A 12,269-nucleotide genomic window follows, 5' to 3' on the forward strand; every position below is an offset into this window, starting at 1 on the left:
TTGTTTTTTTTTTGTTGGTAGTACCCATTTTGCGTGGGTTGAACGTTGTTAAGAAAACAACCTTCCTAACCAATAACTTGACCTTGTCTTTTTCTCTTTCCTTCCTCTCCCTCCTTTTTTAAAGTTGTGCTAAGCACCAAAATCATTTTGTTGCAGGGAAGTATCTGTGAGTAATCTCAAGGGATCTGCTAGGTCTGCTATCTTAATAGTCTGTAACATATTAAAAATCAAGTTAATGAAAAATGTAGAAGTTAAATTAGGAAGATTTACAAACATCAGCGAGAATCAAGAGGGTGACTTACATTATAAACATGAGCAGAAAATAACTAAATGAGCTTGAAGTTGAAAAAAATGCAAGCTAATAGTACTTCTAAAGGGAAAACATTGTATAGACCCTCACCAGAAGTTAGAAATCTGGGAAGAAATGATAGCAATAGAAAAGATGATATAGTCGATAGCAAGTCAGGCATGAATTTGCAAAGTGATAGCGGCACAAAACAAAATATAACTTCTGGCTGCGTGTGCAGAATTCTCATGTCCTAGACCTCATAGTCCCTCTGTATTCAGTCCTACCACCGGAACAACAGGAGTACTATGTTCAGGTCTGGGCTACTCAGTGCCATACAGATATTGACTAACTGAAGAATGTTCAAAGGAAACATCAGAAGTTAGGGTGTTTTGAAGGATTTTTGTCTTTTATGAGTAAAGATGGAAAGAGCTAAATAATCGTGGCTAAGGGAATAAATGATGGGGAATAATGTAGAAATTTGTAAGATGTAAACACTGAAAATGATGAGGTATAACAAGGTGTAATAAGATGAAATTAAAGGAAGACGCTTAAATAAAATATTAGGGGTAAGCTTCTTATGAGATGTTTGGCTGGCATAGTCTAAGGAAAATGGTGGAAATCCTGTTGCTTGGGACATTTAAAACTGCTGGACCAAAACAAACAACCATAGTAAATGTACAATAGGGAAAAACCTTGTGTTGGCTGGGAGATGGAAGAAACCTGTTAGGTTATCTAGTCCATCTCTAGATTCTAGAAGTACTTCAGAAAATTAAATAGTGGGGAATTGCTTTTATGAGGTCTTCCACTGGTGATATTACTGTTTTGTATAATATGTTTTACATTCATCATGTACCGAAGTGCACGTACATACCACCTAAGTCACATCAGAAAAATGTGAACGACATCACTCCTTATTCCCTCTGGCAGGGCTGTCCCTAGGGGGGTGCAGGGCCCGAGACATTGGTGCCGAGTTTCTATCTGCTGGGGGGGGAGCTCCCCCCCCCCGGCTCCACCAAAGACCTGCCCCAACTCCACCCCTGCCCTGCCTCTTCCCTGCCCAGTTCTGTCCCTTCCCCGTAGTGCGTTGCACTCTCGCTCCTCCCCCAGTGCCTCCAGGTGCTGTGAAACAGCTGGTCGGTGGTAGGTGCTGGGAGGGAGGATGGGGGAAGTGCTGATTGGCAAGGCCAACAGGAGGTGCTGGGAGGATTGGGGGGGCTCCTCACCCCTGCTTGCTCTTCTCCCACCTTACCTCCTGGCTCGCCTCCTCACGAAGTGTGTGTGGGGGGGGCGGGGGCCCAGGGTGGTCACACCGATTTGCCGTACCCTAGGGATGGCTCTGCCTTCCAATACTGGTGAACATCCTTGAGATCACCAGGGATTCTCTATCATTGGAAATATTTAAATGAAAATTGCATTTTTTTTCTAAAAGATGTGCTCTAATTAAAACAGGAATTCATACGGATTGTGGTATGTAGTTCAGGCTGAATCAGTGTTTCTTTCTGTCCTTATAATTTGTCCAGCAGTGCACAGCATATATGCATTTTGTGTCTATGCCATTTTATCTCTTGTTTTAAAAAACAAACACCCCTGCTCCACACAAAAAACTCAACATGCTCTTGAATATTTGAATGTGTTACAGAAATGTAGGAGTTAAAGAGATGCTTTAAGAAGTTCTTCTGTCCGCCGTCTCTCCATTCCAATGCTATCATTTTATCTCTAAATTTCACAGATTTACAATGTTGCCTTGTGCGTGCTTCCTTCCATAGCTGTCCTTATTCCTCTATTGTTGTTCTGTGAATAATTCAGTTCACTTCTGATGGGTGTGATTGTCGCATCAGATGTAGGTCCTTAATCACACCCCTTTTTCCATCCCATCTTGTTTTTTTCTTTCTTTTGCTCCTAACCCATGTATAACATGGCTGACTAAATGGTGTGATTGACTAAGACGACCAGGGAGTGTTTTTAAGGCAATGCAGCGCCATAGAGGCACCGCAATACAAGCGAAGGCTCTAATTTTGTGTTCCACACACTGTTCCTGCTCCCACTTGGAGTTGTATTGCTGAGGATCGTCCTCCCTACATAAATGCACTGTCACAGGTCCTCTGTCCCCGTGGTACTAGCAGGCATGGCAATATAGAGGTCTGCTCCCCTCTTCTCTTCTACTCTCCTTAGAGGCACAAGTAGCAGAAGGGGGCTGGAGGGCCTCCTCCAGTAATTAACCTAGAAATCAAGGTATGTCTGTTTATGTGGGTGGGTGAGCCAAGTCCACTTGACCTTTTTTTTTTTTCTGCCGCATGCAGTTTTGTATGGCACTGTTTGGGGATGGAGCAGTGGGAGAGGGGAACCCCCAGAGGTGCTGATCTTAAAATGAATGCCCCACTTAGAGACATGGAGCAATTCAAAACACTCATGCTATTTCAGTTGGCTGAAGAAAGACAAAGATCAGTTAACTCAGGTCACGTTTAATAAAAGCAGTGATGACATATCTACAGAAGTCACTAGAACATTTTTAAAAGTAAACAAGGACACATCACAGTGTGCTTTCTTGGATTCTTTAGTATTCACCTTAATTTAATTGAGGTTTTCTAAAATATACCCTGTTAAACTTTAGGTCTATGCCTATGGATGGTTTCACAATGTAGTACCTATACTCTAATCCTGGTCCTGATGTGACATCAGACTTCTTCTCATCCAGTCTTAAATTGCCAACTACAGACATAGATTGAAGCAAAATTTAGCTCATTTGTATGTGCACTTTCACAAAATTAATTGACACCAGCAGATTATCTGTTTAAATAATTTGATTGTAGTGAGCTTTGATTTTTTTTATGCATATCCAAAAATTATATTTCAAGTCAATTTCTTATTGGTGCTATTTACCTTCACTTGTACTAAATAACAGGCAAATGACTGCAGAATGAAGATTGTTAGTTACAGCCAGGAAATAATGTCATACTTTCTTGTGTGGTGATAAGCTCCAGTATACTTTAATAACAGTGTAACCTGGCTGACTGATTTACCATTGGCATCTAAGGCTCGAATTTTCAAAGGAGCTTTAGGGTATGTCCACACTGCAAAAATGAAACAAAAAACCCCTGAGGCATTGAGTCTCAACCTGGGTCAGTTGACTCTGGTTTGGACTGTGGAGCTAAGAATAACAGTGTTAGCTATTCCAGCCTGGGTGGTGAAACCTGACATGAGGGAGGGTCTCAGAATCCGGACTGGAGCCCAAGAGGGAGCGTTTACACTGCTCTTTTTATCCCTACCACCTAAGCCCTATGAGGTTGAGTCAATTGACCTGGCCTCTGAGACTCATCCCTGCAGGTGTTCTTGTTTTACAGTGTAGACCTACCCAAAGGACTAGTTTACACTAGAATCAGTACAGCGAGACACAGCTGTACTGATGTAGCTATGCCACTGTACTGCTGCTGGTGCAGACGCTCTAATGCTCTCTACCATTGGCAAATTACTCCACCTGCACGAGCGGCAGTAGCTGTGTCGGCAGGAGAGAGCTTCCTCTGCCCACATAGTGCTGTCCACACTGGTGCTTAGATCAGTGTAACTTGTGTCGCTTAGGAGGATGGCTTTTCCACACCTCTGAGTGACTTAAATTATATCAAAGTGCTAACGTGTATAAGCCCTAAGAGTTAGATGCCCAAATCCCATTGATTGAGGTCAATAGTTTCACATAGGGCTTGTCTATACTTATGGCTAAATTGGCACTGCTGTGATTGATGCAGCAGTGTCAATGTATTAGGTCTGGTGAAGACTGCTAAATTGATGGGCAGGAGCTCTCCTGTTGACTCCTGTACTCCAGCTCCCCAAGCAGTGTAAGGTAAGTTGGTGGCAGTGCGTCTCCCCTCTACACAGCATGGTGTAGACACTGCTGTAAGTTGACCTAAGTTATGTTGACTTCAATTACATAACTTACAGTAACTGAAGTTGAATAACTTAAATCGATTTACAGCTTCTACAGAATCGTTGATACTAAATCTTCACACCAGCTTATCACACTAGCTACTCTTATGGCTGATCTACACTAAAGCTGTGAGGGCTGGAGCATGTTCCAATGATCTATGGGGATGGCACATTCACAGTCTGATCAGCACTAGGAGCAGTCAGAGTCTCAAGCATTCTCAGTGAGGATGAGATTTTGGCTGTTAGTCTCTAGCAAGTCTTGTCTGAGGATATGCAAACTATGATTTTTATTTTCAAAGCCTTATTGAAAAAAGTCTTACTGAGAAAAGGGAATGGCAAAAGGCAAATTCTTGACACACAAGCTGTCCCCTGCCAAATTTCAAGTCTGTTTTAGAGCTTGGGTTTGCTAAAGGTTTCAAAGAAAAGGCTAACAAGTTCTTTTTTGATGCTAAAAAAATTCTTGTTTTCCTTAGTCTCTTTCTTGGCTGGAGTGTTTTGGCAGAAATTTCCAAAAAATTCATCCTGAGGCCAGTAGCCAGTATGTAAAATGTATAATGGACAGTGTTATCACAGCCCTATCTATAATAAGAAATTTAACCAACATTAGAGTAGTGCTATATAGCTTCAACCAATGAGCATCCTTCTTTTGAGCTTGTTTATGTACTAAATGTATTTTATGGTATAGTAACATATTTTAGCAAGTAGTAGTTAAATATATATATATTTTTTGTTGCAACACATTTCTTTTACTTACATGTGTAGTGCTTGTTGCAGTGATAGCTGAATTCAAATATAAACATAACAGAGTAAATTTTTTTACATATAAGATGGTGTTTCTGGTAGGACTTTTTTGGCATATGAGTGGGTCTGATGGAACTGGTCACTAACTCTTTTTTCCTACTTTTACCAAGTTGGGTACTCACCCCTTGACTTTGCAATTAGTGTATGTGTGTGATTTTTCCCTTGGTAAGAACCTGCATAATAAATGAGGCATTGGAATTGCTCATTTATGACTATAAATTCAGTCTAGTTGGTATTGCTGAAATCTGTTGGGCTCATTTGCATAATTGGAATGTTGAAATCAATGGTTGTAACCTATTTAGGAAGGATTGAGAGGACCAAAGGATTGAGAGGACCAAAGGATAATGGGAGAGGCACTCGGTTAAAATGCTATTACCTGTTTTGGAGTCGCTGATAACTTGGAAAAAAAAATCTTGAATGCTTATGAATTAGTGTCCTCGCAGATAAACCACAAGATGAGATATTGGTTGGTGTCTGCAACAGAACACCAAATCTCACTGGGGAACAGGATGACTGCTTCCTTATGCACCTATCTATAATGTATAGGAAAAAAACCTGTGAGATCATGGGGTACTTCAATTTGAGTGACACATGCTTTGAGGTGTTATGCTACCAGTACTAAAGCATCCTTGACTTTGCAAAACATTCTAGATGACAGTTCCTAACTCAAGAAGTGTTGGAGCCTACAGGAGTGAATTTTTTATTAGACCATGTCCTAGCAGACAAAGAGGAACTGATCACAGAAATAAAAATTAAGGGTAGCTTATGTCTTCACTACAATATTATGTTGACCTAAGTTACGTCGACGTTCAGCCAGCACAGTAATTAAATCACTTTTGCATGTCCACACTAGGCTCCTTGCATCAGAGTGTGCGTCCTCATCAGGAGCACTTGCATCTACTTAACTGGCAGTGTTGGGAATTGTGGGATGGCTTCTGAAAGGCAGCAACAGTTGATGTAAGCGACACAGTGTCTGTACTGACACTGTGTCTGCCTAACTACATTGATATTGACTTTCCATCTCTTGTTATATTGGCAAGAGTGACATTATAGATAGTTAAAGAGTTAGGTCAACGTAAGTTGCCTTATGTTGACCTAACTCTGTAATGTAGACGATGTCTCAGACACAAGTGATCGTGACTCGATCAGAGTTACCAGTGTGCAAGAAGAATAAAAGTTCAGATCAATAATACAGTAAAAGATTTGTTATCCGGCTTGTTGGGAGAATAGGAGGTGCTGGTTAGTCAAAAATTCCAGCTAACTAAGAGTTATACTTACGAATGGAATACCAATTTTCAAAGAATTAGAATACAATAAAATGAATAAAGTCTAAAATAGTATACAGGTATTCACCAATCCGGTAGTAATACTGCACTAGACAGTGGTTGGTTTCTTGAAGCACTTCGGTGTATACAGGTAAATTTTTCTATACAGCAGGTTATCTTATGATACTACATATCACTATGGGCAGTGCATGGTGTACTCTTAATCACTAAAAATACCCTTAACACTAAAACTATATTGAATATAATTTAATCGGATTCAGAAGGCACTTCAGGATCTTGCAGTGCCTCAGGGTCATCATTATCAACATGAATTATCATTGTAGATGTAGAAGGTGTAGGAGTTTGGGATGAATCTGTAATGACCCTATGACACACCCTGGAAGCTGCTTTTTTGAATAAATACTTGATAACAGCAAGCTAACTTGTCTTCTGCCTCTTTTGCACAAAAATGGAGTGCAGAATGTGCAATTGCATAACCTCCTGGGCAGTATACTAGTTACTAGAGTGAAGATTTGTATTGGGAGACACTAGAAATGCCAGTTAATAGAGCTTTCTGGTTGATGAAGTGCTGGATAACGCAGCTTTATGTGTGTGTGTACACGTACACAAACACTGGCTGCTTTATCAAGGCCAATTTCACAACACTGAGGACAATTATGAGCCAAATCATCTGGGAGGAAGAATTTAATCAGAAAAAAATGTGAATGATTGGATATCACTTAAGAACACCTCACTAGATGTCCAAAAAAGCCACAGCCAAGGAAGAAGGATGGGCTGGTTAAACAGTCAACTTGGTTTAGAGGGGAAGTGAAGACAGCTATAAAATAAATAAATATAACCAAATGGAAGAAAGGGGAAGTTGATAGTAATGAATATGAATCAAAATTTATGAACTATAGAAGAGTGATGAGACTCAAGGAGAAATCTAGGGCTTGCGGGCCCTAAAGACATCAAAGTGTTGTAAAAATTATATTAGGAACAAAGACTCCTGGCACTGGTACTGGTCCATTAGTAGATAGAAATTATCGTATTATCAATTATAATGCAGAAAAGGTAGACATGTTTGTCAAGGTTCCTTCCCCACTCTGAACTTTAGGGTACAGATGTGAGGACCTGCATGGACACTTCTAAGCTTAATTACTAGCTTAGATCTGGTACACTGCCACCATCCAGAATTCCAGTGTCTGGAGCACTCTCTGTCTCCCCAAAACTTTCCCCTCCCTTTGTTGCCTTGAAGGACTTCACCAATTCCCTGGTGAGTCCAGATCCAAATCCCTTGGATCTTAAAACAAGGAGAAATTTACCATCCTCCCTCCTTTTCCCCCCACCAATCCCTGGTGAGTCCAGATCCAATCCCCTTGGATCTTAAACCAAGGCGAAATTTACCATCCTCCCTCCTTTTCCCCCCACCAATCCCTGGTGAGTCCAGATCCAATCCCCTTGGATCTTAAACCAAGGCGAAATTAACCATCCTCCCTCCTTTTCCCCCCACCAATCCCTGGTGAGTCCAGATCCAATCCCCTTGGATCTTAAACCAAGGCGAAATTAACCATCCTCCCTCCTTTTCCCCCCACCAATCCCTGGTGAGTCCAGATCCAATCCCCTTGGATCTTAAACCAAGGCGAAATTAACCATCCTCCCTCCTTTTCCCCCCACCAATCCCTGGTGAGTCCAGATCCAATCCCCTTGGATCTTAAACCAAGGAAAAAATCAATCAGGTTCTTAAAAAGAAAGCTTTTAATTAAAGAAAGAAAAGTAAAAAATAATCTCTGTAAAATCAGGATGGAAAATACTTTACAGGGTAATCAGATTCATATAGCCCAGAGGAACCCCCTCTAGCCTTAGGTTCAAAGTTACAGCAAACAGAGGTAAAATCCTCTCAGCAAAAAAGGAACATTTACAAGTTGAGAAAACAAAAATAAGACTAATCCGCCTTGCCTGGCTATTACTTACAAGTTTGAAACATGAGACTGATTCAGAAAGATTTGGAGAGCCTGGATTGATGTCTGATCTGTCTTAGTCCCAAGAGCGAACAATCTCCAAAACAAAGAGCACAAACAAAAGACTTCCCTCCACCAAGATTTGAAAGTATCTTGTCCCTCATTTGGGAGGAGGTATAGCTCAGTGGTTTGAGCATTGGCCTGCTAAACCCAGGGTTGTAAAGGCAGGGGACTGGAGTTGATGACCTTTCAAGGTCCCTTCCAGTTTTAGGAGATTGGTATATCTCCTATTATTATTATTGATCCTCTGGTCAGGTGTCAGCTTCTTAACTGAGCTTCTTAACCCTTTACAGGTAAAAGAGACATTAATTCTTAACTATCTGTTTGACAGTGTTCAATACATATTTCTGTTCTGAATTTGGGGTGTGTCATAACTATAAAGGGAAGGGCACAGCCCTTCTTTGTACCATACTATAAAATCCCTCATGGCCAGAGACACCAAAATCCTTTTACTTGTAAAGGGTTAAGAAGCTCAGGAAACCTGGCTGACACCTGATCCAAAGGACCAATAAGGGGACAAGATACTTTCACATCTTGGTAGGGGGAAGTCTTTTGTTTGTGCTCTTTGTTTTGGAGGTTGTTCGCTTTTGGGACTAAGAGGGACCAGACATCAATCCAGGCTCTCCAAATCTTTCAGAACCAGACTCTCATGTTTCAAACTTGTAAGTAACAGCCAGGCAAGGCGTGTTAGTCTCTTTTTTGTTTTCTCAACTTGTAAATGTTCCTTTTTGCTAAGAGGATTTTACCTCTGTTTACTGCAACTTTGAACCTACGGCTAGAGGGGGTTCCTCTGGGCTATATGAATCTGATTACCCTGTAAAGTATTTTTCAACCTGCTTTTACAAAGATTATTTTTACCTTTCTTTCTTTAATTAAAAGCTTTCTTTTTTAGAACTTGATTGATTTTTCCTTGTTTTAAGATCCAAGGGGATTGGATCTGGACTCACCAGGAATTGGTGGGGGAAAGGACGAGGGGATGGTTAATTTCTCCTTGTGTTCAGATCCAAGGGGTTGGATCGGTGTTCACCAGGAACTTGGTGAAAAAGCCTCTTAAGACTACCCAGGGAGGGGAAGGTTTTGGGGGGAAAGAGGTGTTCCAGACACAGAGGAATCTGGATAGTGGCAGCGAACCCAGATCTAAGCTGGTAGTTAAGCTTAGAAGTGTTTATGCAGGTCCCCACATCTGTACCCTAAAGTTCAGAGGTGGGGAGGAACCTTGACAGAGTGATAGTCTCATCATATGCTCTTTCCTTCAGAAATACTAGGGGAATGGATGTTAAACAGAAGCCAATAAGGACAAATGTTTTAAAATCAGCTGATCCAGATAACGTTTATCCAAGAGTTTCAAAAGAGCTGGCAAAGGAGCTTACTAGATAGTTAAGGTGGTTTTCAGTAAGTCTTGAAACACTGGGGAAAGTCCAGAAGTGCTGTCTGGCATGTTGCACATTAGCTTTCTTCCAATCTTTAAAAAGGGTTGACGGGATGACATGGGTAATTCAAAGGGCTGTCAACCTGATGTGGATCCTGGGAAAGACAATGGAGTTGCTGATAGAGGACTTGTTGTTTAATAAAGAACTAAAGGAGGCTAATGTAATTATTGCAAATAAGCATGGTTTACTGAAAATAGATCTTGTCAAATTAATTTGTCTTTTTGGTGAGATAACAGTTTGAGTGATAAAGGTAATAGTATTGATGTTATATGCTTATACTTCTTTCTGTAAGGCATTTTACTTTGTCCTGCATGACATTTTGGTTAAAAGTAGAGCAGTATAAAATTAACATGACACACATTTTAGAAAATGGCAAACTAATTGGTCTCAATATAATTGTAAAGAGGAAATCATAATCAAGCAGGTGTTTTCCCAGTGGTGTCCCACAGGGATTGGTTCTTGACCCTGCATTATTTAACATTTTTTATCAATAACCTGGAAGAAAACAAAACTGTCACTGATAATATTTGCAGATGAGACAGTCATTGGGGAGTGGTAAATAATGAAGAGGACCGGTCACTGCTTCAGAGTGATCTGGCTTGCTTGGAAACTGAGTGCGAGCAAACAATATAAGCATTGATATGGCTAAATATAAATGTATTCTATCTAGGAACAAAGCAGGTAGGCCATGTTTACAGGATGAGGGACTCTACCCTGGGAAGCAGTGATTCTGAAAAAGATTTGAAGATCATGGTGGATGATCTGAACATGAGCGCCCAGTCTGATGCTGTGGGCAAAAGAACTAATGAGATCCTGGAATGTATAAACAGAATCTCTGTGCTAGGAGAAGATAAGTTATTTTGTCACTATATTTGGCACTGGAATGACTACTGCTGGAGCACTGTACCCATTTTTGGTGCCCCAATTCAAGAAGGCTGATAAATTGGAGAGGGTTCAGAGAAGAGCCCCAAGACTGATTAAAGGATTAGAAAACATGCCTATAGTGATAGACTCAAGAAGCTCAGTCTAGTTTAACGAAAAGGTGATTTGATTGCAGTCTATATGTATCTACATGGGGAACAAATACTTAACAATGGATTCTTCAATCCAGCAGAGAGGGGTATAAAACAATTCAATGGCTGGAAGATGAAGCTAGACAAATTCACATTGGAAATAGATTTTTTTTACAGTGAGAGTGGTTACCGTTTGAAGAATTTACCAGGAGTCATAGTGTATTCTCCATCACTACCAATTTTTAGATCAGAATTGGATGTTTTTCTAAAAGATAAGCTCTAAAAGCTTTTGGTGGAAATTCTATGACCTGTGTTATACAGGAGGTCAGACTAGTTTATCAGAATGGTTCCTTCTGACCACTGTCTTCTCTTATTCTAGTTTTGCCATACATGTAGCCAAATAATATGTGCATGTGCCAAATTAAGGTCCGTAGTGTCTAATGCACCCTACAAAGTGTGATTCAAGTAAAACAGCAATGGGAACTTGAAAGTAAAAACCTCCATGACATCCCTGCGTTGTATAATTTCCTAGTAGAATTCCCTAGCTTGTCATTTCTGACGACTTTTATATTTTTAAGTCTAGATTGGATCATAAGTAGAACTAGTTCTGTGGTTCATTTCAGCTGTGTTCTCGTGTTACTATTATTTCAAATAATGAACACCACTGAATTCTGAACCATTTTGGCAGATTCTTCTGAGATTCAGGATTGGAATAGCATATATATGCTACATGTCTCAACCAGATTTTATTGCATGAGCTTAATGGGATGATTTCTTAAGGCAGTGCCTGTGTTGATGCTTGTCTGTGTTCTGGAATCTCTCTCTCCTGAAGTGTACAAAATCAAAGTTTTATCTTTTTTTCCTTTTTTTCTTTAGGCATGTTACACTAAAAAGATATATAATAGGCAAACGAAGCATTATTACACATTCAGGAAGATTTATCTGTCCTTACATATGTGGCATTCTGGGTTCTGAGTTAATATGAAGGATTATGGAAAGTGGGTGGGACAATAAGATCTCAGACAACACCCTGGTGAAAAGCACCGTACACTCTGCATTGCTGGTGACTGAAAAGTAGGGGTGGAAGGAAAAAAGAGTGCTCTCTCAAGGCACTATCTTAGACTGTGCTTTGGGGGCCCCTACCTTGCATATCAACCTTGTGTACTAAGGATCTGACTTCCAGAAGTTTTGAGTACCTGCAGCTCCGATTAGCTTTAAATAAAACACTTCTGAAAATAAGACCATAAGGCAGTAAGATAACTGCGGCTGGCCTGTGCTTGCTGATTCAGGCTTGCAGAGCTTGGGTTAAGGGGCTGTTGAGCTTCCTGGCTTGGACTGCAGCCTGAGTTCTGGGACCATCCCACTTTGTAGGGACCTAGATCCTGAACATCTACGCTGCAGTTAAACAGCCCTTTGGCCTGAGCCCCATGAGTAAGAGTCAGTGGGTTTTTAATTGCAGTGCAGACATACCCTGAGTGACTGATATATTTGGAGCTTCTTCTTACCCAGCTTTTGGATATGAGGAGAGCTGT

The 12,269-nt window shown here is 40.6% G+C and overlaps 1 protein-coding gene across 1 annotated transcript in view; it reads left to right on the plus strand.

Moving 5' to 3' along the window:
• Positions 1-12,269, plus strand: part of SENP6 (SUMO specific peptidase 6) — a 180,038-nt gene that overhangs the window by 60,275 nt on the left and 107,494 nt on the right.

This window comes from Gopherus evgoodei, chromosome 3, assembly GCF_007399415.2.
Source record: "Gopherus evgoodei ecotype Sinaloan lineage chromosome 3, rGopEvg1_v1.p, whole genome shotgun sequence".
In the NCBI taxonomy this organism is placed as follows: Eukaryota; Metazoa; Chordata; order Testudines; family Testudinidae; genus Gopherus; species Gopherus evgoodei.